Source organism: Corvus cornix, chromosome 2, assembly GCF_000738735.6.
Source record: "Corvus cornix cornix isolate S_Up_H32 chromosome 2, ASM73873v5, whole genome shotgun sequence".
Classification (NCBI taxonomy): Eukaryota; Metazoa; Chordata; class Aves; order Passeriformes; family Corvidae; genus Corvus; species Corvus cornix.
The window spans coordinates 62,345,193-62,371,286 of NC_046333.1; the positions used below are offsets into that span (position 1 = coordinate 62,345,193).

At 42.9% G+C, this 26,094-nt stretch overlaps 2 long non-coding RNA genes across 3 annotated transcripts in view; one reads left to right on the forward strand and one right to left on the reverse strand.

The window, feature by feature from the left end:
* The first annotated feature begins 151 nt into the window (after window positions 1-151).
* Window positions 152-25,048, forward strand: LOC104691434. 2 transcript variants are annotated; one of them, XR_002046269.3, is made up of 6 exons: window positions 152-272; window positions 376-468; window positions 5,444-5,562; window positions 18,733-18,807; window positions 19,094-19,170; window positions 19,963-25,048. It is a non-coding gene; the product is annotated as an uncharacterized LOC104691434 (long non-coding RNA). The 2 variants fall into 2 exon arrangements; XR_752159.4 differs by lacking the exon at window positions 5,444-5,562.
* LOC109145073 overlaps window positions 16,829-26,094 on the reverse strand; it is a 111,613-nt gene continuing 102,347 nt past the window's right edge. Inside the window, exon 3 of the long non-coding RNA XR_005601502.1 lies at window positions 16,829-19,196. This is a non-coding gene — a long non-coding RNA (uncharacterized LOC109145073). The remainder of the gene's footprint in view (window positions 19,197-26,094) is intronic.

The window sequence follows — 26,094 nt, forward strand, 5'->3', positions numbered from 1 at the left end:
CCTCAATACAGGCAAGGTCCTTCTCAAACATGAAAGAAGGCTCTGTCTGAGAAACTCATTAGCCAAATTAGACATAAAATAATGAGGGGGTGAGAAGGAGGCAGCAAAGGATGGAGGTGGGAGGGGAAATGTGGACAAGGATAGCTAGAGACAGTTCTCTGCTAGGGTAGCTGATTAAAACAATGGTACAGTACCTTGACTAATGTAGAGCTAATTAAAACTGCATAGGACAAAGCACTTCTAAATATACTATAGGGATCAATCTTGCTATGGTAAATCCATCCCCAGTGAAATTTCATTGACTTCAATGGGTTTTCTTCTGGGATGAATTTGGACTGATAACCTAATAATTCTTTTCTGTCTTTAATTTCTAAGGACTTTTTGTCAGAAGCATGGCAAGGAACTTCAGTCTGGCTTTCAAAAGTGCTGAACACCCAAAACTCCTACCAAGGTCTCCTGGAATTACAGGTACTTGATACCACTGCTAATTTAAGCTGAATTAACTGTTTCCTGTTTGTTGTGAGTTTGCTTTGTGTAGCGTGCCAACACATCTGCAAAACAACCCCAAACCAACCTCCTAAATCTTCTGAGGAAGAAACTTCCTATGCATAGGTGCAACACCTCACACAAAGCAATGCAGAGCTTAGCAAAGGCCTCTAGGCAACAATGCAATAAAATTAATTAGTAAAAACAACAGTAAATTATAAATTCACAGCATCTGTATTTGCAGGGCAATGGAGAATATGTACTTGGGCTGGTTACTTTTGTTATCCAATTTCCAGCTGACTGTCCCTGGTCTGGTTTGTCAAATAAATTTTATTCAGTGTGTTCATAGTTTCTCTGAACTTAAAAAATGTATCTTCTTATACCCCTGCAAAAGCCACATTGAGAAACAGGAAAAAATAAATTAAGGCATCTTAGTGGAAGTTACAGCTGTCATCTCTGAGGTGTCCAAGACTATAATGGAAAACCACATCAGACTTTTTTTGAAAGCTTCAAGTGGAACAGAGAACATGCTTTTTGGAACATGTTCCCTTTTACTGCACTACTATTGTAAAGTCCCCTCTGCTTTGGCTTCCACTCCATGGAAGATGTACATCGTACAGATAATGACAGTGTTTCAATAGCACGCTTCTTTCTTTTATTTAACTTTTTGGCTTTAACTGAGAAAAAAACCCCAAGCAAACCAATTTCCAACAACAGAAACCCCCACCATTCAATGAATTGTGCTCTGGTTTTATTCTGAAGGCTGGCTCTGAGAGGAGGATTACCAGTTTATCTTTGTTACTTCAAAAAACAGATCTGTTCGATTACCCAAATGTTTGGTTTTAAAAAGGGCAGCTCCTGGGGATCTTAAAGAAATCCACAATGCAGCAGGGAAGGAATATAATAGACTGTTTTGGAAAAAAGTACAATGAGGGGAAAACATAACATACAATACATTTGGTGTGAACTTTTCCCAGAAGATTGCTTGAGCCTCATAGTTCACTTACAACCAAAGTACAGCGATGCTGGGCAGCCTGCCAGTTCTTGTTATTGTAGTACTGTGTGAGCCAGTTCCCTGGTGAAGAAAGAAAAGGAGAGAGAGAGAGAGAGAGAGAGAGACAGACTTTTCTTTGCCTTTCATAAGTGTCCCATACTTTCCTCTCTGCTCTCTCTCTGCACACCCAACCACTCCTTACATCAAGGTGCTTTGGGGCACCCTACACTGTGCAGATGTCGTGCTGCTCGTGTCGCATGTGGTACTGTCACAGTTCAAGAGGGCTGACACAGGGCTGTGTCGCCTCACTGCACTGGGGGTTTCAGATGACACCTCTGCCTGACAGTCTAACACTAAGGCACCCTGTGATATGCGTAGTGAGGATGAGTAACACCTTGTCCTCACAACAGAAGTATCTGGGAAGGAAAGCATTCCTAGGAGTGGGTGCCAGGCTAAGTTGCATGTCTACACTGAATTTTGCAGTCAGATGTGAGCCAGGATAGCTTGGGCTTAATACCATGATACCATGCTACAGATGCCAGTGAGGCATCTCTGAGTTGCTCAGAGCACTGGCAGACCTCCTTCATGTCAGCCTAAAAACAGCACACAGACACAGATGAGTTAAAGGCTCACAGTCTGGCCCTGAATGTATAGCAAAACTGAGTATGGATGAAAAAGGCCTCCCATGTTCTTGCATCTATATTCTACCTGGAAATTCATCCCAGAACATTTCAAAATCAGCAAACATGGCATGGGGTTGTTTTTATTCCACCCTTCCGAATCCACACACCTCCTCTTCATGCTGATATGCTGCCTTGAACCCTGAAACTACAGCGCTCTCTGGGAAGCACTTACACAGTCTCTATCAGAAGCATGCTGGGCTCCCAAATGTGATAAGAAGCTGATAAAAATTATCTGGGCGTTAAAACAGCCTTAGTGGAAGAATGTTTAGCTAAATAGATACCATCTGTCCCTTTCAGAGAGCACGTCCTTGTTCTGCCCTGGCCTGACCACTGTGAGCTATTGCTTTTGTGGTGCAGTCCATGTGTAAACGGGCTGTTGTTCCCAGGACCTGGGGCAACTGTTTATGCAATGTGGACTTTATGAGAAACAGTTACAGTTGCAGGGATTTATTTTTTTTTAAGAGTTAAAGATTGGTAATGAAAACAACATTTTCGTTTAATACAGAAAAGTACTGGACTGGATCAGCTCAGCTGAATGCTCATATTGGCCTGTACAGCACATTTCTCTGGGGTAGCCAAAGAGGGAAGGAATCCTGAAGAACTATAAGCAGCACACCAATTACCAAGAGAACTTTCATGTCAATAAAAAACAGTGCAAATATTTTCTAAGGGACACTAGCAGCTGGCACACAGCACTGACTACAGCTTTTTAATGCATTTTCTTTACCTCCTCATGACATAGTAGAACAGAGCATGGATAGACTGGCACTACAGATGGCTCATTGAGCTGCTATGCAAATACATAGGAAAAAGGTTAAAGACAAGAATCAGAGGGTAATTTGCTCTGAGAATGACTGCAGAAAACTTTGGAATTTGTGGGACTAAAGAGAGAGTGAAGTCTACCTAGAGGAAAATCCAGCAGAGCATGAAGGTCCCCAGTACAGAACTATTATCATACTTCCCCAGAGAGAAACAGGTAGTGAGATCTGCAGCGGGACAGTCACATCATCCAGCTAATCTAAGCAAATTCCAACTACATATTGTAAAAGTGAATCCAAATGTCTGCCATGGGTGATATTGAGAGGTCAGGCTGCTTGAGCTACCTCACTGGGTTACCTAAAGGTAGACAGATCAATGCCCCATGATGGATGTCAGAGCCCTGAAGGCACTAGTGGTCCTTAATGCTCATGACTAGCCTAACTTGTGGCCTCCACTCACACCCCTTCCCATGGACCCAAGAGCCCCATCTCAGCTCAGGCCTGGGCCTCCATCTGTGTTTGACCTGTGTTGTGGGTAGAGTGGAATGGAAAAGTAGCATTGGAAGGGACATACGATGATCACTGATTCCAACTGCCTGACTACTTCAGGGCTGATCAAAAGTTAAAGCATTCTATTAAGGGCGTTGTCCAAATGCCTCTTAAACACTGACAGGCTCAGGGCATCAACCATTTCTCTAGGAAGCCTGTTCCAGGGTTTGACCATCCTCTTGGTAAATAACTGTTTCATAATGTCAAGTCCAAACTTGCCCTGATGCAGCTTTATGACATTCCTACATGTCCTGTCCCTAGGTCCCATGGAGGAGAGCTTAGCACCTCCCTTTACATTTCCCCTCCTCAGGAAGCTGTAGGGAGCAGTGAGGTTGCCCCTCAGACTCCTCTCAAAACTAGACAAGCAGAAAGTTCTGAGCTGCTCCTCACAGGATATGCCTTTCAGCCCCTTCTCCAGCTTTGGTGCCGTCCTCTGGGCACACTCAAAGACCTTCATGTTTGTCTTAAATTGTGGGGCTCAGAACTGCACACAGTGCTCAAGGTAAGGCTGCACCAATGCTAAATACAGTAGGAAACAGGTGTGCCTGTGTCTAATGCTGATCCTGGAGCTTTCTCCCTAGTGGACCTCAGACCCATGTTGTAGCTGGCTTCTGGATGGCTCTCTCAGATGTATGATTTGGGGTTTTTTTTTCCACTCGTGTCTTTGGTCCTGTCTACTTTAAACCTGATGGGTTGTTATGGCCAAAGTGCAGGGCCCGGCACTTCTCCTTGTTGAACCTCATAAAACTGGCCTTGGCCTGTTGATCCAGCTTGTCCAGATCCCTGCTTAGAATTAAAATCTCACACAGCACTTCACCATCACAGCTGCTGTGGGGGTCAGTGGTGGCATTTCTCAGAGCAAAAGATTTGCTAAAGGGGGCAGGCAGGCTTCAGGGAACTGGTTGATCCAGATCATCAGCAATGGGTTTTGAGCTTTAATTGCCTGAAGATGCTGAGAATCAGGGTGGCTGCTGTAAGAAATTGGGATCTCAGGAAAAGAGACAAGGTTTCTTTCATTCCATGCCTTGACATCTGCAGAGGAAAGGAGATCCCATAGAGTCCCAAGAAGAGGGCATTGGCTTTGCAGGGGATTATGAAGGCTTTTGATTATTTACTTTAAGAGCTTTACTGTTTTTGTTGTTTGATAATGAGGCTGCTGTGCAAGCCTGTGTTCCTTTTTCTTTTAATTGCTTTTGATTCTAAAGTGAATCTATCACCCTGAAGGTGTGTGGCCTTGAGTAGCTTCTTCAGGCATAAGCTGTGTCAGCAGTGCTTTTAAGGCCTGGAGCAGGAGGATTGCAGAGGCATCTCTTCAAGGGAAGAGCATGAAAGTCAGAAAGACTTTCAGAAAGAGGATCTTCACATACAAGCCATTCCGTGATCCTGGAGTTAGAAACACTTCAAAGGTCAGACACAGTCCCAGCTGCCTTAGGAATATGTGAGACCCCTATTCAGACCAATTACACTGACAAAAAAGACCTAAGAGTATATGCAAAAATTAATGGAGGTTATAAATGTGTAGAACTCATTTATTTTTAAAGAATGTTACAAGATGGAAAGGATATTCTGTAGCTCTGAATCAGGTATTTCTGATGTAAGGAATGCGAGGAGAAAATTCAGAATTCACGTTCTTGGAATATTTTGTTTGAATATTTTGTATTTTGATTTTTCCTTTCCAACTTCACAATAGAAGATGACCAGTGGAAACAGCCTCCAAAGTGCCCAGTGACTGGCCCAAAAAAGGGTGCAATGGTTGGAAAAGTGGGTCCTCGAAAGCTGCTTAATTTCTGTGGCTACATAAGTAAAAGGTCAGAAAGGGCTCTGATGAGGACAGATGCCTGAGGAAGTGACATCGCTCTGATCAGTTTGGAGGACCGCGGCACAGCACCAACAGGTTGTGCTTTACAAAGAGCATGTATAGCACTGATATAAGTCAGAATAGTACTTTGATTAAAGTAATCTTTTGATTAAAGCTCAAAAATCCAAGTCTTGGGATGAAGTGCAGAAACTGAAGCCTGCTAGCCAGCTGACTGTTCATACAAGAAACTCTTCGAATGTTCACAGCTTTGGTCAGAGGACAGCTAGATAAGAGGTAAAATTCCATTCTGTTATTTGACATTTTCAGTATCAGACACTAGTGAGCACATTTCTTTCTGTTGTGGAGGGTAAAATGAAACTTCTCTTTGATGGGTGTCTCAGCTCACCCTTTACGAGTTGGTTAAAAAGGCTGATCGCAGGACCTGATCTATTTTCATTGCATGTGTTACGCAGATTTCCTTAAAAAGGAATCTTCTGCCTTAGCTAGGAAGATAAATAATGAGAAAACATCTGCTCTTTAAGCTCTGCACTGACCTATAAATCTTAATGACGTATGCAATCCCAGAAGCAGAAATCATCTACACATTGCAAAATTCTCTCACTCTCTCATTTTGGTTATTTTTTTCTGTTTGTTGGGGGTTTTTTTGGTTTGGGTTTTGGTTTTTTTTTTCCGGTTGGTTGGTTTTTTTCCGTTTTTTTTTTTTTAAAGCAATTTTATTGTTGTTCCTCTAATTCCTGGTAATTTGGAAGCCTGGGTGTGGGTTTTTTCCCCTCACTGTGTCATTATAACTGATAGGAGCTGGTGAGAGGAGGGCATGGCAACCATAATAACACAAGAGGGGTGGAACAGGCAGCCCTTACAAGGAGCTGACAGGCAGAGAATAATGACAGAGTAGAGGATGGATAACTAACAGTTTGGATGATTTACTCTTGAGAAGCTCTGGAGGGTGGGATGCTTCTTTGCCTGTTTATTTCAACCTCACATGCTGAAGAAATGAGTTTGCTTAGCTACTTTAATACTTTGCTGCATTTTCTCCTGCCAGGGAACGGGAATCTGCTTCTCTCTTCAGTACTTCCCTGTGGCCTGCCTCACAAAGGGAAGGGTGCTGTTAAGAATGACAAGATGTTCCTCTCTCCTTTTGCCTCTAGAGCTGCAACAGTAGCAAACATTTAAAACAATGGTATCAGTGATGATCATAAAATTAAAGAGGCTAGAATTCAAACTGCTGTGGAAAATGTCAGGTTCAGTATGCAGAGAAGGATATCAGTGTGGAGCATGGCTCACCTGCAGCATGAGCTAAGAAAAGGAAACTCCAGACTCGATGATCCTTGTGGGTCTCTTCCAACTCAGAAAATTCTGTGATTTCCCTGAGATGCTGCAAAGCAGTGGAGAGCCTCTCATGCAACAAATCATTGTGATACCTCTTTGCTTACTGCAAGGTCAGGCTAATTTTATTCTCCGTTTTGTGTTGCCTTAATCTAAACATTGGAAGAGGTGATGTTAGGGTAAAAGTCTCAGGAGACTGTGAGCAGCATATGGACCATTTCTCCTGATAAATCATAGAACCATCTGCATGCAAGTGGGCAGGGATGGAGTAATTCTTCTCCTGAAGCTGTTAAGATATCCTACTTCCCATGAGTCAGTATCCTTGGTCTGTAATTTCACAGATAGGTTTCAGGCTAAGATGCCTATGGAAATAATTCACTTACCTGTCCCACTCTGGGACAGGTGGGACAAGTCACATGGGCTGGAAACTCAACCATCTTCTGGGAGTGGTGCTCCCAGGGCAGAAATCACCCTCTTCTGAATTACACTAGAGAGACATGACTTCAATTCTGGAATGGCAGGGCACACAGGCACACTAAAAGTAAGACAGTGTTTTATAGCTCGAATGGCAATTCAGGAGCAAGAGCTAAAATTAAACACATGGCGATGCTCTGTTTTGTTGTTTCCTGTGCCCTGAATACCATCTGCTTGAAAATCAGGTGAATAAAAGTGTTATTCTGAAGGGCTGCTCTTATTAGATTGATATTTTCCTTAGGTGGAGCAAAGAATCTTGTCTAAAAGGGGATGTATTTAGGAGCCTAATCAGTAAATGCAGAAGAGACTGCAAACTGATCAGTGATCAGAGGAGGGTGAATGGGTTTGACTGACATCTGGAGTAAAGCAGTGCTGTGCTCTTTCAATTACAGGTTTAAGACTGCCACAATTGACAGATTAAAGGTGTTCACCCTAATCCAAAATTATACTTTCCTCAGTCAAATTGACCATTGTGTCAGCTTCAATTTGTTCAGATACGTCACCCACAGTGAGTGATTGGACTGATTCGCTTGCACACTCTTTGACAGGGTCCCTGTTTTGTGTTCACTCCTTACTCTTGCTATTTCCCTTGTCAGACAGATACTCCAGAGGCATTTCCATTATCTCCCATGTAGCTGTACCTCAGAAATGTACTGGACTGGAAAGAAAAATCCTCAGGCCAATTATTCTGACATAAACTCCACTTATCAGAAAGTACTAGAATATAAAGCATAAGTTAAAATAGCTCAAAAATAGGACACATCCATGCACACATATACACCCCAGGCAGACACCTAAGTAATGCTGTGCTCAGTCCCTGCCATGACTGAGTATGGATGAGCTCTTTTAAATAAGAAGCAACAAAAATGTTGCCTCAACATCCAGATCAAAACAGTCTCTCTGAGAATGGAAGTGCTTTAATTTAAAACAAAAGCAAAGAATTGTTTGCAGGGATCTGTCCTGGTTTTTTTCTGTTAGGAGCAGAAGTGGCCTAATGCTTGGAGAACAGTTAACCTGTAATCTTCCTGACTCTTTGAAAAAGGAAGAAAAACAATGTGTACTAATTTCTGAGAACCTTTCTGATGCTGATTTTCCTTGGGTGAGGAAACAGGTAAGAAGAGATGAGTTGCATTTCTTTCCCATAAGCTGAAGGAAAAAGAGGTACTCATCTCATAAGCAGAGAGATGTGAAGTGGCATTCAGTTAGTGAGTTTTACCTTTAGCCAGATTCATCAGGTGGGCTTTTCCTTCTGAGCCAGACTGAAAGCATGTCACATCCTCCTGCAGAAGTTTCACATGGGGAGGTTTTAGAGAGCTCTTAGTGGTGTAACTCACTTGAATCTTATTTTGAGGTGAGGTATAAATAATGGCTTGCATAAATAATGTCACTGTCCTCTCATATTATTTCTTATCTCTTCTAGTGTTTTGCTTTAGTTGGTTGGGGCTAGGGTGTTGTGGGCTTGGGGGGTTGTTTGGGGGTTTTTTTGCTGTTATTTTACTCCCCAAAGTATCCATGGATATAAAAATGAAATATTTTTGATCGGGTTACAAGTACATAAAAATGTCCAGTGTTATCTATCTCTGCAATCCATCTGTCACAGTTTCACACACACACAGACACAGACACAGACACACAAACACACACACACACACACACACAGAGCCATTAGTAGAGTTTCCAGGCACAGCAATATGTAGCCTTTGAAAGAGATACTACTGCTAGAACAAACATTACTTGCCTAGCCACTAAGGAAATCTTGCACTAAAGCTGAAGGAAGTTTTTTCCCCTCTGCTTGCCACAGCAATGCTGAGAGGGACTCATGCACAGGTTCCGTGTAGCTCGCAGGACACTGGCATGTTACAGAGGCTTGTGAAGCAGGATACTAAGGACTGACTGATACCACTTGTTATCACTGATAGAAAATCCTTTGCCTTCCATTCTGAAGATTCCCATAATTAAAATACTTTAATTCTACAGGACATTTGCAGAATGTTCATAATTCTGTCGACATTTTGTCCAAAATACCACATATTCTTTGAAGGACACAGAGTGAAGTTGCTGGATTTTGTTTTGTAATTAAGGTTTGAATTTAGAAAATGGGGGTGTGGGGGGAGGTGGAACTGTACTCTTTCTCTTACGTTTTTTAGGCAGTTTTAACACCTTAGAGAATTGGTGTAGCTCTTTGAACTTTGGCACATACATTATCCCCAACCACAGCCATGACTTTGAGTTTTCTGTGTGCTTAAAATTATCAAGAGAAATATGAAAAGTGAAATATAAGAGCACAGCTGTACCTAGTGCTAATTATTCAATAGTTTCACCTATCTCTATGAGATCCTAATCATATGCCCTCATACATAACCCTCAGTATTTGTATACAGTGGCAGAATTTCTTTTTAATTACTGCTTTTCCAGCTTTCCATAGCCATGGCTCACATTACGTGGGGGCAAGGAAGGTGGGAACCATTCCTTCTGTCTCTTTGGATGTGCTTGCAGCCCTCATGCATAATAAGGCTGAGCAGACACTTTCCATTAAGAGATATGTCCACATGGGATGCAATCCATGAGGGGAAGCCTTGGAGCAGATATGGGTCCTTGTGTGTTTGTTGACTGTAAAAACAAACAGTACCACTGGAACCATTTATGTGACTCAGGGTTCAGTTTTACCAGAGATGAGCTGTTGCTGTCACTCCCCCTTTAAGACAGAGGTGAGAGATTTTGATAGGAAGAAGGCAGAAACAAAGAGGGACCACAGAAGTGAGCTTGTTAGGTCAGTAACAGTTAGTAATGGTTGGAAGCAGAGAAGTAAAATCATCAGAGGGAGCAGAGCAGGGGAAAAAAGCAGAAAACCATCACTGACTTGTCAAGATCTAAAAACCTTCTGAGAGAAGAGGCAGGCAGTGCATCAACAGGACTGAGCATCTGCATGTTCTAAGGAGAAACAAAGGTTGACACTTCTCTGCTTGATTGACAGCACCTTGGCCAGCAGAGACTCACAAGGTGGCTGCCCCATGGATACTGAGCATATGAATGCTTAGCCTAATAATGTTAGTCTTAGCCCACTGCTGTGTGTGTTAGCAATAAATAAGACTATTTTTATATATGGACAATCCTGCTTTTGGGCCTCTATGCCAGTAAAAGATACTCAAAATATCAAGGGTTACATTTAATGTGATCTGCTTTATTGTGCAGACTGCAGTACTGGCCTCAATTAATTCCTCCTTGAATTAGAGCATATCTGTTTGGAAAACAAAAATCCAGCCTCATTCTCTTTTGACTGAAAAGTTTTCCAGTGATCTATACTCTATTGTAGCCCTTGGGAAATAATTCCACTTTCATTATCCTGAATGTTAAAAATATGCACGTCAGTTTTATTCTGATTTTGACTGGTTTCAACTTCCAGCCACAGAATGTTGTTACATATCTGCTAAATTGAAAAGACCACATATTATCAGGTTTCTGCACCCTGTTTGAATGATGATTAAATAAGTCTTTTGCCTTCTCCTTGACATGCTAACCACACTGTGCCTTTCAGTCCGTACCCTAGCCATGCGCCCCAAGCCTATCATTATCCTGAAAGGATACTTTCTGAATGCTTATCAGTGCTTCAACTCCCAGAAACTCAATATTGCAGAGATCATGCCACTACAAAACACAGGGAAGACACATGAGTGGCAGGAGAAACAGTGTTTCCTGTCCGTAGAGTCATAGAATCATTAAGGCTGGAAAAGATCTGTAAGATCATCAAGTCCAACTGTCAACCCAGCATCACCACCATGTTCACCATTAAACCAGGTCCTCAAATGCCTTATATGCTTGGGTTTTTAACACTTCCAGGGATGGTGACTACAACCACTTCCGTGGGCAGCTTGTTCCAATGCTGGACAAATTTTTCCACAAAAAAAAAATTTCCTAATATCTAAACTGAACCTGCCCTGGCACAACTTAAGGCCATTTCATCCTGTCACATGTTACCTGGGAGAAGAGAGTGACCCCCACATGGCTACACCCTCCTTTCAGGCAGTTGTGAAGGGCAATAAGGTCCCACTGAGCCTCTTTTTCTTCAGGCTCAACACCCTCAGCTCCCTCAGCTGCTCCTCATCAGACTTGTGCTCCTGACCCTTCACCAGCTCCTTAAGATCCTTCTTGTGGTGAGGGGCCCAAAACCAAACACAAAATTTGAGGTGTGGCTTCACCAATGCCAAGTACAGGGTTGATCACTGCCCTGGTCCTGTTGGTCACACTATTGCTGATCCAGGCCAGGATGCCATTGGCCTTTCGGCCACCTGGACACACACTGGCTCATGTTCAGCCACTGTTGACGAGCACCCCCAGGTTCTTTTTTGCTGGGCAGCTTTCCAGCCACTTTGTCCCCAGCCTGTAGTGTTTGATCATCGTAGAGTTCTTTTCCAAGTGTAATGACTATGATTCTATGACAGTTCATAACACAGTTATGTTTCGATCCATGTTGTTGATAAAAGTGTCTCATAGCAAAGTGGTAAAAATTAATTTTTAGGGTAGCTCGCCCAAGTCTCACCCCCTTGACTGGTGTCATTCTGCTTTAACTTTTCTGAACTGACTCTCATGGTAGGCAAAACTCTGCTTACCTTGACACCTGTTGAAGCAAACCTGGAACCATGACAGGCAGGCAGTGCAATCATTGCACTGCAAGCCAGGTGAAATCCTGCCCACCTCTCAGACCAGACCAACACATGTGGATCTGGTTCTTCTTACCTTTTTGATGTTGTTCCTCGAACCCTGAGATAGAAATAGGGCCAAGAACTGATCCTTGGAGACTGGCACTCAAAACTAAGTTATTCCTGCTGCTCTTATGTTTGCTGGTGCCAACAGGCTTACTTCAAGGTTGCTAGCTTATGTTCATGGGCAAATGGTGACTTTAATGTTTCCTGACTTCCTAGTGCTTGTTCTTGCAACCTCTATGTTGTTATGGCATCTGTCCTAAAACCAAAATTATATATAAATGTGAAAATCACTCCTATAAAGCAGCAAGCAATGTAGAAGACAGTGAAGTGCAGGGGATTACAAGTGTCTCATATGAGGAATATGTTGCATTGACTAAACACAAACATACATTTTCCTCTGCTTTGTATTTTGGAATGAGAACGAGGGGGACAAATCAACAAAACAGGGATACCCCGGTGAAACTTCACTGAAGTCAGTACAGTTACACACCAGGGATGCATTTGGCTGATTCTTTTGCTAAAGGCTGTATGAAAGACTTAATATAGAGTTTCTGCATGTGTGAAGTGTATGCCAAGACAAACGCAATGTGCTAAATGGAACCTCTTGATTTATTTAAATAAAAAATATGTTACATAAAAACAGTGGATAATTGTAGTGGAATGGATCCAGACTGGAATCATCTGTCTCGTGTCTCCAGAGTGTCTGAGGAAGGGGCTGTAAGGAATATCTTGCTTGTATACCTAAGCAATGCAGGATATGCAGATAGCAGATAATTTCTTGAAACTGCTAAGATCCACCAAGGGACTCAGAGCTCTCTAGAAGACAAAGGTTATAATCAGATGTAAACCAGCTCTTTGGGCTACAGCTGATATGAACTAAGAGATTATCAAACAGCCCATTTTCATTAGTTATCTTCCTTACAGGCACTTGCCTCCCTCTCCCCTTGAGTTCAGATCTGCTGCCAGTATCATCATCACTCTGCCTGGCCAAAATGGTCAAATTACAAAAATAAAAATTACTATCCAAAGTATTAAAGATAAACAAGCACAGTTTGCCTTAACCAGGTTGGAGTATAATCCTGGATGTGTGCTGTGGGCATGGTAGCCAACAATCATGACTTGGACTGGGCTAGAAGAGGCTGTATCTTGGTGTGGATCAGCAGCAGCCTAAACAGCATCTCTGAGCAGTCTTACTTCAGTGTTGGAGCTCCATGGACTTTCTCCTTACAACCCCTAATTTTCTGCTGACTGTGGAGGTACCTACAGCCCACCAGTGGCCTCTCTTCTGCCTGTGCTGACCCGCAAAACTCTAAGCCATGTAACTGTTGAGCTGTTCATCAGAAACCCACCTCACATCAGAGGTTTGGTGGGTTTCTCAAGCTCTGGGTTTCCCCTGTGTTTAATAGCTGTTATTAAAGCCCAGCCAAACAGGGGCTCCCAGAGCACACCTAAATTCCACTTGAGAGCTAGTGCCGGGAAGAGGAAAGGGGAGAAGAGACTGTGTACTCGGTATCTTCAGATATGAGAGACCCAGTTTTGAAGGTACGCCAGAACCTAGTGCTCCCACGTGCACTGTTGGAAGTGGTGCAAAGAAGCTTCCTCTAGACATGAAGCTGTTCCACTTAGCATGAAATAATTATGCAAATGCCTCTAGGAAGAGGTCAGGGTAATCATAAAAGCCAAAGCCCATATTAACAGCACATCAGGTACACTGAGTGCATGCAGCTCCCACAAAGGAGCACAACAGAACAGAAGCCCTCAGCAAAGTCCTCAGCCAAGATGGGTCACTGTTAGGGATAAAAAGGCAACCTTGCGTCTGTGTATGCACTCACAGCCGGTGGTAGACTATTTTAGCTTTAAGGGTCTGTGATAGGAGGCAACCAGCAAGAAGAGAGTGGGAAACTACATAGGAGCTAAAGCACTCCAGGAAATTCCATCGAATCCCTGGATAGACGTTGTCTCACATGTTGAGAAGTGTGATGCTGCAGTACTGGAGGAGTTATCTTGGTTACACGAGTATTTCAGTATTGCTGTCTTTGGCGAAAGTACCTGTTAGAAGAGCAAGATGGAGTGACAGTGCTTGCATAAATGTATTGGGATGGAAAAATTCTAAAATATGGTTCAGAGAAAGAATTAAAGGTGAGATTTTCAGAACTACTTTTAGAAAGTTGGCACTCAATTCTTTCTCATTTCTAGTGGGAAAAGGGTATCCTAATTGGACACCTTTGAAAATGCCTCCTTTTTTTCAAAGGGATATAAATTCATTTTAATTAGTTTGTATTCTTCAGCCGTTTAAGCACTTCAGAAAATGTCACCATGAGTCAACAAAGATGTGCTAATCAATTACATCAGTGAGTTTAACATTAGCATCCCAGTATGAAATTATTCTTCAACATTTATTATACAGTTTCTAAAAGATGTTTTCTCCTATTAGACTGGGTTGTATGAAAAATAGTGGTACCAAATCCAAATGCCTAGGGCAGTGTAAATATCCTAACTTTGACATCCTGAAGTTTGAATACTGACATGTGAAATCATAATGTTCTTTCACAGCCTCATCCAGGGTCCATAGAAAATTTCTGATGACTCATGCAGGTCTTGTCTCAGGCTTTTAATATGGCTTTTTCAGCTCTATTTAATGCCTGACCTCATAGAGCTTTGTTCCTGTAACAAAAATCCTAGGAGATCTCATTCTGTCTGGTACCTGACTTCTGCCTGATTTCTTAGAAATGTCAAGGTAGTTTGCTAGCATGGTTGAACTCAGAACAAAGCCTAAAGGCTGGTGAATACTGAGCTTCTTTAAACAAATACACATCTAAACAATAAAGTCTTGTAGAATATGCCACACATTAGGTTTTGGCTAATACTAAGCAACTGTGGTGAGAGAGTGAGAGCTTTCTGTTGCAGCGAAAGGTTTTGAGATATAAGAGTCATGCACATCTTAAAACACTAAGAAAGCATGGTGCAGAACGGGGCCTGTAATAACTTCTGATGCTGGGAGCCCATCCTGAAACAGGAGGGGACAACACTGCAGTTCAGCAGTCAAAGTGCTGGACTGGGTCCTTGGAGCTGCATACTTCACTCCTGGCCTATAAACCACACTGTATGAATTACTACAACTCTGCCAGCCCGAATTTCCCTCGGTTTAAAGAAAGAGAATGCCAATTTTTTCACAAAGCTCTATGGTAGGTGATTGTTTTGTTTGATTAGGACCAGCTTGCTCATTATTACTCAGACAGCAAGAAAAATTCAAGGAAGTGAGAATTTTTTAGACAGTGCCATTAATTTTGTTTATGGCATGTTACATGGTAGTGTAACAAACTGAAAAAACACAGCTCTCTTTGAACCTCACTTTCTTCCTTCACACAGAGTTTTTCAATTTCACAGTGCACAACTGATGCTGGAGGAGGGGAAGGCAGAGGGGAGAAGAGAAGTGATGATTTTGGCAGCGACACCGTTATGATTTGCTAAAATAGCAGTTGGCAAATCTGGTTTCTCAAATATCTCATGTTTTGTTAATTACTGACAGCTTTGTTTTTAACTGAACGTGAAACAATGTGGAGAAATGGGCAAGCCTGGCCCCTGACTCACCACTGCCTGGCTACGCTCGGCAGGTGGGAGCAAGCTGTCTCCAAGAAGGGGCTCGAGCAGTAATTAGTGCCCCAGTTCATGAGGTTCAGCAGATAGACACAAGCAGACAGTTCCTGGAACCCAGCTATGAGATGCCCAAAAGGAACTCTTTCCTCCCTATGCTCACTGGGCCAGTAAGAGATTAGAAATCATGCCAAAAAGGAACGTGAAGCAGGCTGGAGAGGTACCCCCTTCCCCAGACACAGTTTGATCTGGGTAACAGTGAGGCACAGGATGCCTTGGGGGAACTGTTGGCCTTGGTTCTGTCCCATGTGGAAAACTGGGAGGGATCTAGCTGCTCTAGACCACCAGTGGCTGGAAGCATCCCTTCAGGAGCCAGGGGTTTACCTGGAAATGCATCTTCAGGGGTAGGTGGAGCCCAGTCACTTTATCCATGTTTGCTTCAGACCAGGGACCACATCCCATGAAAAGCAGCAAAGTGTGAGACTTCAGGATGTCAGAATTAAGTGTGGGCAAAGTGGACCAGAGTAGACACTCCTCTTGCAGTTCATCTGTCAACATGTCCTGGCCACCTGGAAGTTTATGTGGCGCATATCTCCACATACTTTCATCTCCGCTAAATCTGAGTGATGCTCAGTCTTCATGGGTCGACCAACACAGGGCAGGCACAGAGTATGGACTCACTGGGCAAGCTTGAGAGATGCACTGTGGACTGGGAACTCTCAGGCAGAAATCTGGGAGCTTTGTAGGAGCAGGAGCTTGTTCTGCAGGTAGTGCCCTCCCTGCTCTTCTCCAAGTGAGCATGATGGACTCTGGCACCAGGACACAGGGAAATTCAAAGACATAGAAAACAGGAAAATTCAAATCTAATGAAAGACAGATTATTTCTTCTGCCTGCATGCATGTAATTTACCTCTTCTCTGCTCCAGGAAATCTCAGGGGCCAAGAACATAGCAGATTTTTTTTTCAAGGACCTGATACCTAATGATATAACAAAAATATCCAGCCAGTATAATAAATTTGACAAAAGCAGAAGAAACACTTCAAGGTTTATACCCATTTCGAGTGAGTGGAGACCAGGACTAAAATATTACTGGGAACAAGGGTTCCTAAGGATGCTTGTGTGGTGACAAGATGCTGGAGTAGCAAGACTGCAGGCCATGTAAAGCTATTCATGCATAACTGCGCTCCTAATGATCCTGTGGTAATTTAATTTTTGACCTATGTTTATTGTACTGGGTAAATATCAAATCTGCTTTTTGCTTCTTTATTAGCACAGCTCATCAGGCTCTGTGTGTGTGTGTGTGTGTGTGTTTGTACATGCACAACACATAGACATAATTACACATAAGTCCTTTGGTGTCACTTTTCCCAGAGCAGAGTGACACTTTGCATACGAAATGAATTTTTATAGAAATAATGCTACAGAGATAATTTTTTCCGACCATTTTTTCCTCTTTACTAATACATAGGAGAAATGGAAACAGTGAGTCAGAATATATCTGTAATCACATGGCATGAAGAGAAATTCAATTTCCAAAATGCTGAGCTTTTTGTCTCTGTGCAGAAGGAAGTCTGTAAACTTGAGCTGTACAACGCACATCACAGATCTGGCATTCATGACTGATAAACTGTTTTGAGAAGCAGCAGCATCTCAGCCCTGACTAGACAAAGATATTTTGCAACAGTCCTCTCACTGAAGTTAGCTGGAGCTAAGGAAGTGTTCTGGGAAATCAAGCTTGTACAGTGAAAGCAGAGTGCTGGGAATACAGGCTGCTAACTTTGGCTCTTCCACGAACTCATTGCTTGACCTTCAGCACAACAGAAGAAGGACAGGAGTCCAAGAGTGACCTGGGACTGCTTTTCCATCATTGAGCTGTCCCTCTTTAACTAACACTTGTTCTTCTTGCTATGCATCAGGATCTCATTTCCTCAGCCAAAAATAAAAAGGCAGGGGGGAAAAAATGTCCTATAAAGGGATCCTGAATTATGAAGCCCAAGCCCCAGACCCAGAAAACCTCACTGACAGGTTTCCCCCTTTTTATACAATGGAGAGGAGGAAGTATTAGTCAGTGAACTAAGATTTCACTGATAAAGCATCAGATAATATTTCAGTCTGACTTCTTATCCTGCACAATGCCTCGTGCCCCCCTGATGCTGTCTAGAGAGGAAAGGCAGCCCTTCTGCCCCACAGGTGGGAAAGCCTCCTTGTCCCACCACCCAGTGCTCCTCCGGGATGCTGCCACAGCTGTCCCTGGCTCCTCCACAGCATCGCAGGCAGAGGTGCCTGCCACGCTTCCCTCTGGCAGGTCATTGACTTGGCCTCTAAACAATGAAAGTTTATGCAAAGAATGGAGGGAAGAAAAAAAAAAGAAAAAAAAGGATGAAGAAAAAAAAGGATGAAGAAAAAGCAAAGAAAGAACTATGTGATGGCTGGGATTGAGGCAAAGAAAAAAATTACAGGAGTGCAAAGTACAAAGGGGGTTAAAAAAAGGAAAGAGAGAAAAAGAGATGGGAGACTTGAATAGCATTGAACATTTGAATTTCTTTTGTTTGAGAAGGTTTTTTTTTTTTTAAGGGTGCTTGGAAATGTAAAGGGCTTTCTTTTTTTCATACAGGTGTTCTCTATACATTTTTCCAATTAGAAGAATCTCCTTTATATATTTAGCACTATTTAGAGGGTACTGGGAAGATAAGGCTGCTGAGGAATGCTGCAGGCTAAAGCTAGGTTTTCCAAACTGGCTTTTGTTGCACCAATGTGAATCACTTAATAATTCATATTTCAGAATACATTAATGCAAATGATAATTTTAGCTTGCTATTGAATTTTTAAATATGCACTACAAGCAATTTATGTTTCTGTTCATTTTGCCAGGTAAAACTGTTTAGACGTTTTTAACATATGCTTGGTTTCATTCATCATATATCATTCCATTGTTTTAATTTGGGGTAATTAAAAATTAGGAACATCACAAATAATACATGGAGCCCTATGTTCACAGAAAAATAACATGGAACTGATGCTCAATCTTACAATTTGAATGAAAGACATTTTTCAGTGATGCTGCAGTAACAAAATAGCAGTGTTTCTGAAGATAATCTATATCTAAATAATAATTACTGTGATTAATTGGTATCTCTTTTTCTTGAAATCATTAGTGGGTTTTTTTCTGGAATTTTTTTGTTTAGACTTACAGGGAATATTTGGTGTAGGAAGGACAAACATGTTGTTCCTCTCCTACTGAGCTGGCTAGATAATTAGAAGACTCAAAATCAGAGGTTATTGAAGATTCACTTTCTCTTTTTTTGTTTCTGGAAACTAATTGTCAGCTTTGACCCCACATTTCAGAGACACAGTGGGAGCTGAAGTGGCATACAAGCTGTGTGACCCAGAGTGGCCAAGCTGGGCTTTTCCCAGGGAAAGGTAAGCAGCTCTGGGATTCTTGCATTGCCCCTCATCCCTCCAAGGTCCCCAGGGAAGCCAGTCCTGGCTGCCCAAGTGACCGTGGCCCAGCAAGGTGACACTTGGTAGGGGTACATTTAAAGCAGTGGCTGGGGACAGGGGATGCAGAATCCTGCAGCATCTTGTTCTTTCATAAACAGTGCATGTGCCCTCTGTGACTTGTTCCAGAGAAATAAAATGTCCATAGAGAGGGCCAAGGAGGGAGGAGGACATCCTGAGGCCCAGCTGTGCCTTCTCTCTTCCTCAGGTTTCTGACTGTGGCTCTCCAGCTCCAGCATGTCTGGGAGGATGTTAACTTGGCTCTTGCCATGTTCAAGGGGTCAAGTAAGTTCTCTCCCATTCAACCATGCCTGTAACAAAGGACAAGAAAGAGACTTCTGAAGCCCTTCTACACCTCTGGGGAAGATGCACCACCACCTCACCTTCCCACTTTATCCTGCTGGGCAAAGGAAACAAAAATTGATGCCCTCCATCCCTTTGCAGGACAGCAAACCCATCTTTTACCACCAGTAGTCCCAGACTGCATTCCACAAACACTTACTTGCCCCTGGCTTTCCTCTGGCCACCATGAGTGCTCAGCTATGATAACGTGGTAGCATTTCCTAGATACGAGATCTACAGCCAGATACAACCCACCTAACTGTGGGACATATCCCAGAGCTCCCATATGCAAATCTCATTCTGTACTTAATCAAATATCATCCATCCGGGGAGAGGAGGAAAAGAAAGAAATGGAGGTGCTATTAGAAAAGAAATGGTAATGAGAAGAAAAGAGATATCAAGGAATGAAAACAATTTGTTATAAATTAATATTACAACCTGGGGATATAAATATGTCTGGTTATTGGAACGCACATTCTCCTCCTTAAACCATTGCTTGAAGCATTAAACTTCCCATGACATGCTGTATTGGTCAATGTATCTCTGTAAGAAGGTGCTTTGTATCTCAGAGGTAGCATAAGAGCCATTAGATGTGGGTGTTGCTATGGTAACTGCTCTTTTTTTTAATTGAATAGCATAGTAAGTAGTCTTGTAAAACCCACCAACCCGTAACTTGCTGGTGCCCTGAGGCAGCATTAATGGAAGCACCTTTTCTTTGTCTTATTTCCTTCCTAGAGAGACGCAGGTACCTCGGCATAAGCCGCATCCTTACAAGGTAATAACTGTGCCAGGAGAATATGTTCTGATGCCTTTTATTAAGGGGATGATAAACAGAAGGTCAGGTAAGATACACCAGCTTTATTCCTAGTTACTTTATACATCATGAGGTATGGTAAAGGGAGAAGACTCTCCCTTTCTTTTCCAGCTGAGATGGAAAAGCCAAAATCTTTTCCTAATGTGTCATCATTCACTTCTTTCACACAGTGCACACCCCCACCCCCACCGCAAGGCATGGTGCTGTATTGCAGCCAGTCAGTGAACCATCCAGAGGAAGCCTTCCAGTACACCAGCCATTTGGATGAGAGGACTTTTGTTCGGTGTAAGATTTACTGGTTTCCTCTTTCTGTTGACATGTGTCAAGTGGACATGTCAGGTGTGACTCTTTCTGAATCTCTGAGACCTTCTGCTTTTATAGTACTTTTCAGAAGATCAGTGATCTATTTGACTGCTGAGCTGGGTCACCTGCCTGGATTTTGGATCCTCCCTAGTTCTTGCCTCTATTCATGTTTTAAGTCAGTAGCAGAGTATTTTTCTAAGCTCATGAATACCAGTCCTTCTCCAAGCAGGGAAACTCTCTCTCTGGTTGAACACTTATTCAGTTTGGTAAAACATACCAATTTTTCAGCTTCAGCTCCAGAATTCCCCTTACCACTGCTGATAAGCATGCTTTATTACAGTTCTGCTGCGGGATTCTCTGCATGGGGCTGTATCTCCAGTTTCATTGTCCTTGTCATGTGAAGTGTGCTCATACACCCTCGCCCTTTCCCTGCCACCCTCTTGGCCTCGGCACAGTTTTGACATCGCAGATGGTTTGCAGGCAGATCCTGCCCCTGGCTGGCCAGAAGAACTCCCACAAGAACCTGGGATTGCTGTCATTTCTCTCTTTCTTCTCTGTGTTTTTATGTTTATAATTCCCCATGACCAATCATCCCTATGCTATTCTGTGCGAGCCCACTGAAAGGAGCACTTCATCGTGATGAAAAGGAGATCATCGTCTTTAATGCCAAAAGAATAACTAACCTTAAGGCTTCTTTTGTTTGGGATTTTCGTTTATATGTTATCTGGGGCAAAGTCCACAGCTGAGATTTTTGGTAATCCCCATTCAGGTGCTGCCAAACAAGGGTGGCACTGACAAAGATATTTGAGATAAGCAATTTTTTTTTTACCTTAAACGTTTCCCAGTCATCTAAAAGTTCTGCTTTGCTTTGATTGTTGCATGGTTTTAGTTTTGGCAGGGCTCAAACTGATCAGATCCAGAACTATGGGTTATTGTACCTAAGTCTTCCAAGAAGCTCTCAAAGCACCTGACATATGCCCACAGGATTGAGTTGCTTTCTTTTAAAGTGCTGTTGAGGGAGTGGCACTCTCCCACCTCCAGGCTATATCCCAGGTGGGGCACAGCAACCCCCCAACTTTGCTAGTTTTCCAAGCAAAGTTGCTCCACTGTGGGAAAAACAATGCAGGATTTATTGGGTTAGACTTTGCTCCAAGGCTATGTAGTTTTTCAATGACATTTTGATGTCAAATAAAAAAAAGATAGCCAGAAAAGCTGCCAAATACAAATCTCAGCTTCAGACAGCTGTAAACTTTGGGTACATTAGAGATAGGAGCTGAGCAGTATTGTCAGAGCCTGTGATGTATTTATTAACCAAAAGTGAGAAAATTTATCCCGCTTCAGAGAACTGAAGTGAACTTTGGGTGTCACGTAAGCCTGGTGTTGCTCTGCCATTTGGGAAGTTAATTTCCCCCTAGAAGGAAGTTATGGCCTTTAATCAAAGGCTTGTGAAAAGTGACTCATTTTGCTAGGTTGGCAAAGGTTTCTAATTTGTTTTGATATTTTTGGTTCTATCCAGAGAATGTCTCTTATTGGAAAAGACAGATTAAAGAAATAGATAAAAAAAGAGGGGGAAATGCTTGATGTGCACTTGAGGTGCCCAGATTTGTTGAAATATGAGCTTGGAAAGTCTGAGTGATCTTCACATTCAGATCACAATTTCACTGTAAAAGAAAGGTCACTTTTGCTTGTATTCTGGGGCAGCTTTTTCTCTTTTGTCCCCTTGGTAAGATCTCTCCTTTTGTATTATTATGGATGTACCTTGGTTTTGAACTTTTCCTTTTTACTGTTTTTTTTCTCTTTTTTCTTCTTTTTCTTCTTTATGGACAAAGGACTGATATTTCATCTTTTAAAAGATTTACAAGAAAAAGATATAATATATGCACCACTGTGGAAAAGCATGTCTCTGTTCATACCTTTGCATTTTACAGGAAAATATGTCATTCCTTTCAGATCCATGAATTAAGATGCACTATTTTTTGCTGAAGGCTATTTTAAATTAGGCTAATAAATTGCTGCTCTCTGCCTTGCGTGATAATGCATTACATTATCTACTGATGTACATGTATTGTTTGACTCTAATGGTGTGGAAATTAAATGTTAGACATGGGCCAGATGTTCCTATAGATGAATATGAAGTATGACTCTGTCGTAGCTGAGTCTCAATGGGACAGAAGGTAAACGGTGAGGTTTTTTGAACAACAGCAACAAAAATCTTTAAGTGGGTCACTTGCATCCACACCCAAGATCCAGCCCTAACACTGAGCTGTTGAGCAGCATTATCAACCTGAGCTCTGCTATTATTCCTCAGCCAGAGCCAGTGCCTTTCTTACTTCAAATGCCTCAATGCTTATACAGCCACAAAGAACGGCTCATAGAGATGGCAAATGCTTGCTGTCCTTGTCAGATTGACAGACACAACTCAGGGTGCATCCCTGACTCCTGCCTTAGCTACAAACATTTTGAAGCTTTCCCTCTGCCCTTCCCCCTCTCCTTGTGTATTTTCATACAGTGGCTGAGGGGGCAAACAGATGTATGTTACAGTGAATATTAATGAAGGTCCCCCACTGGCATCTCCTCTTGGAAAAGGCAGGGGGAGAACAGTTTACAGTCTCACTCGCAGGGCTAAATTACCCAGTGACTCATAATCTAAGTACCAGCAGAATGCTGCTGAACATGGGTATTTAGGATATTTGATAATGATGGACAGAGGCGTTTTCAAAATTGGTAATAAAGCAGCTTTGCTTTGGGAATGCTCTGACTCACTACAGCTCACTAGCACCTACAAAAATAATAATCCTTACCATGAGATTAACCAAATGTTTGTGTTTGTGTGTGAGGTGGGAAGGAAGGATGGAAGGAAGGACAATTTTTTGCATTATCAGTAGAGGTCTGTAAGCAAACCAGAAGGACTCTTGGGAGCACTGAATTGGTAATGAATGGATTCCTTATCACTAAAAAAGAGAGATGAAATTTCTCCTTTTTTTGACAGCCCTGATTGCAGGACTGGCCCCACTTGACCACTGCTCTCAGTGTGACTCTGTACTGAGGACTTCTTAACACTGCCCCAGCACACAGATGGCCCCAGACTGGCACAAGAGCGAGGGTGGCGAACTGCAGGATGAGTGTGGGAATGAACAGCGGCATGCAGGAGCAGGAAACAGCTTTACAGCCAAGGAAAGGGGTTGTATAACTGCTCCTGGAAAAAGATGCCACAAGGTAGACTGAAGTGAGATGAAGGAGAGCTGGCCATGGCCACAGCACCACATTGTTGCTGAATGGGCAGTGGTCCTCAACTATGTCTCATGAGGGGATGAAATGGTCAGTCATTTCCAAGGCAGAGGGTACATCTGGCTTGAGAATTCTGAGCTGCTACTGTGTCCTACCCCAGTCTGCTGTCAGGCTAATATTTCTGCAAAGATTTTGGGTATAAGCTTGGTTTTTTGTGCCCGAGCTCACCACAGGCCAGGGATTGTAAAGAGCTACGTTATTTTCCCTGCTGAATGTGGCAGTCACCCCCAAGAGCATCAGACCCTGACAGCGAGCTCCTTGCCACCCACATCCATGTCCACCACAGTTCTGTGGGATGGTGGAGGGAAGATGAGCACAGGGTGTATCCCACTGCAGTCCACAGACATCAGTACCCATGTCCTGGCTGTCAGAACCATGAACAAGCCCGAGTCCCCATCAGCGGTGATGCCACAGCACTGATTCCAGGTGAAAGGCAGCATCAGGTCTTCAGTATGTCATTTGTAGAAAGCTAGGATCATTCCCCATCAAGCTGGAGTATTTCTTGGGCCTCTTAAGTGGCAGGCACTGTCAGATATACTGGAGAATGTTTTCATCACAGCTAACAGAGGGCTATCCAGATTGCTCGTAACTGTTTTTAGCACAGTAAACATGCAAACCAAGTGCCTGGGGAAAGAAAAAAAAAAAGAAAGAAAAAGCCTGTCCTTGCAGTAGCTGATCATTTTTAATTAAATCTCAATCTATCAATCTAGTTACTGTGTGAGAGGGAGAGAACCAGCCTTGAATGGTTTAGGACGTGGGTGATCTGAGATGCTCTGTGACCCTGTGCAGAAGCCCAGTGTGGCCAAGGCACTCCTGCTGCCAGCAGGAGGACAAGGCACAGGGCTGGAATGGTCCTGCCAGCCTGGCCTCCACCAGGCAGCTCACGGGTCGAGAGAGTCTGTCAGAGCCTGGAGTAGGTTTCTTCAGGAGATGATGTGGTTCCCTGCCTCACTGAGCCTCCATGGAAAGCAGGGTTTGTGGCCTTTGAGTGTCCTGGATGGTACCATGAGAAGCATGAGCACTTCTTCCCAAGCTGCTGCAATGCCAGCTTCCTCCCCAGTTGGATGGAGCTGAGCATGGCCCAGGAAAGCTGGCTGCCATGGCAGGTCAGAACCATTTGGGATGGGACAGAGCTTGGGGTGCTCTTGCTGGGCACACTGTACCCTGGGCATCTGCAGTGCCTCTCCTCAGTGGATGGGGGTAGAGTGGGTGGGGAGTGAGTTACCTTTTGGCTTCTGGGCTCAAGGATCAATCCCTTCCAATGAAACTGGTCCACAGTACTTTAAAATGTGAAGGTAGAGAGGGTTCATCAGATGAAATGTGATGTTTACTGTCTTCACATCTTTTCTCTCTCACAGTTAGCTGTGTTCATGAATGAAGAACGAAAAAAAATGCAAAGACAGTTGCCAGTTTTGATACCAGTTTTGGGTCTGAGAGGAGGCGGGAGGGGGAGGGAATGGCATGTGTTCATCTGCATTTCAAGAACAATGAGCCTCAAACCTGAAATTATTTCCTATTTAAAAACAGCGATTAGCTAGAGCCAATTTACCTTACTGTATAGTGTCCAGCATCTGAGCATCTGAGCATCTGAGCTGTGGCCCTCTTTGAGCAAGATGATCTCTGGAGGTCCTTGCCAACCTCTGCCTTTCTGTGATTCTGTGATCTCAGAGATGTTATAAACTGAAGCCTCTGATGCCCTGTTGCAACAGGGAACTGAGGCACAGAGTAATGTACCTAGGTATACAGTGGTCTGGTTGTGTGCTGAAAACCACTAACAGGACAACTTAATGTGCAGCCCTGCTCCCTTAAACAAGCAGCCAGAGATGATCATATGGCCTTTGGATGGCACTTGTGGCTCAAAATAAGGGTAGAGGCAGCCCTATCTGATCTATGAGAGTGCCTGTAGTGGCCTTGATTTCCTATTGAGGTACCACAGACCAAGAGAATAAGTTTCTTGAGCATCTCATAATGCTTCTCTTGTTTTTCACATGGAATGTACCTTATGTGTTAATTCATTTTCTTGCAACTTACATTTCAAAGGTCTATAGCTCCTTAATACACCTTAAGAAGTCATCAGGTTTTCCATGTTCACACAGTAAGCAGGTATTTTGGCAACAGCACCTTCCATTTACTGCAGTGGAAAAAACGTCATCAATTCTTAATTCAGTGGAAACTACTAAATTTAAAATCCTTATATTTCCTGGATCCAGGGAACTTCAGGGCTTGATTCTGCATCTATCAATTGAATGGGAATATTCATCTATGGAACCAAGACTTGCCCCTGATTAAAGGAGCTTCAGACTAAATACAAACAGTATTTAGTGTTGGGGGGGAGGAAGAGGGAGGAACCAGCCACATAAATATTATCTTTTTCTTATAAAGGTGAGCTGTTGTCATTCTGTAAACCTCATTTTGCTATAGGTCTCTATGTGCAACTTTCCCTGAGGGAGATGGGTGGGTTT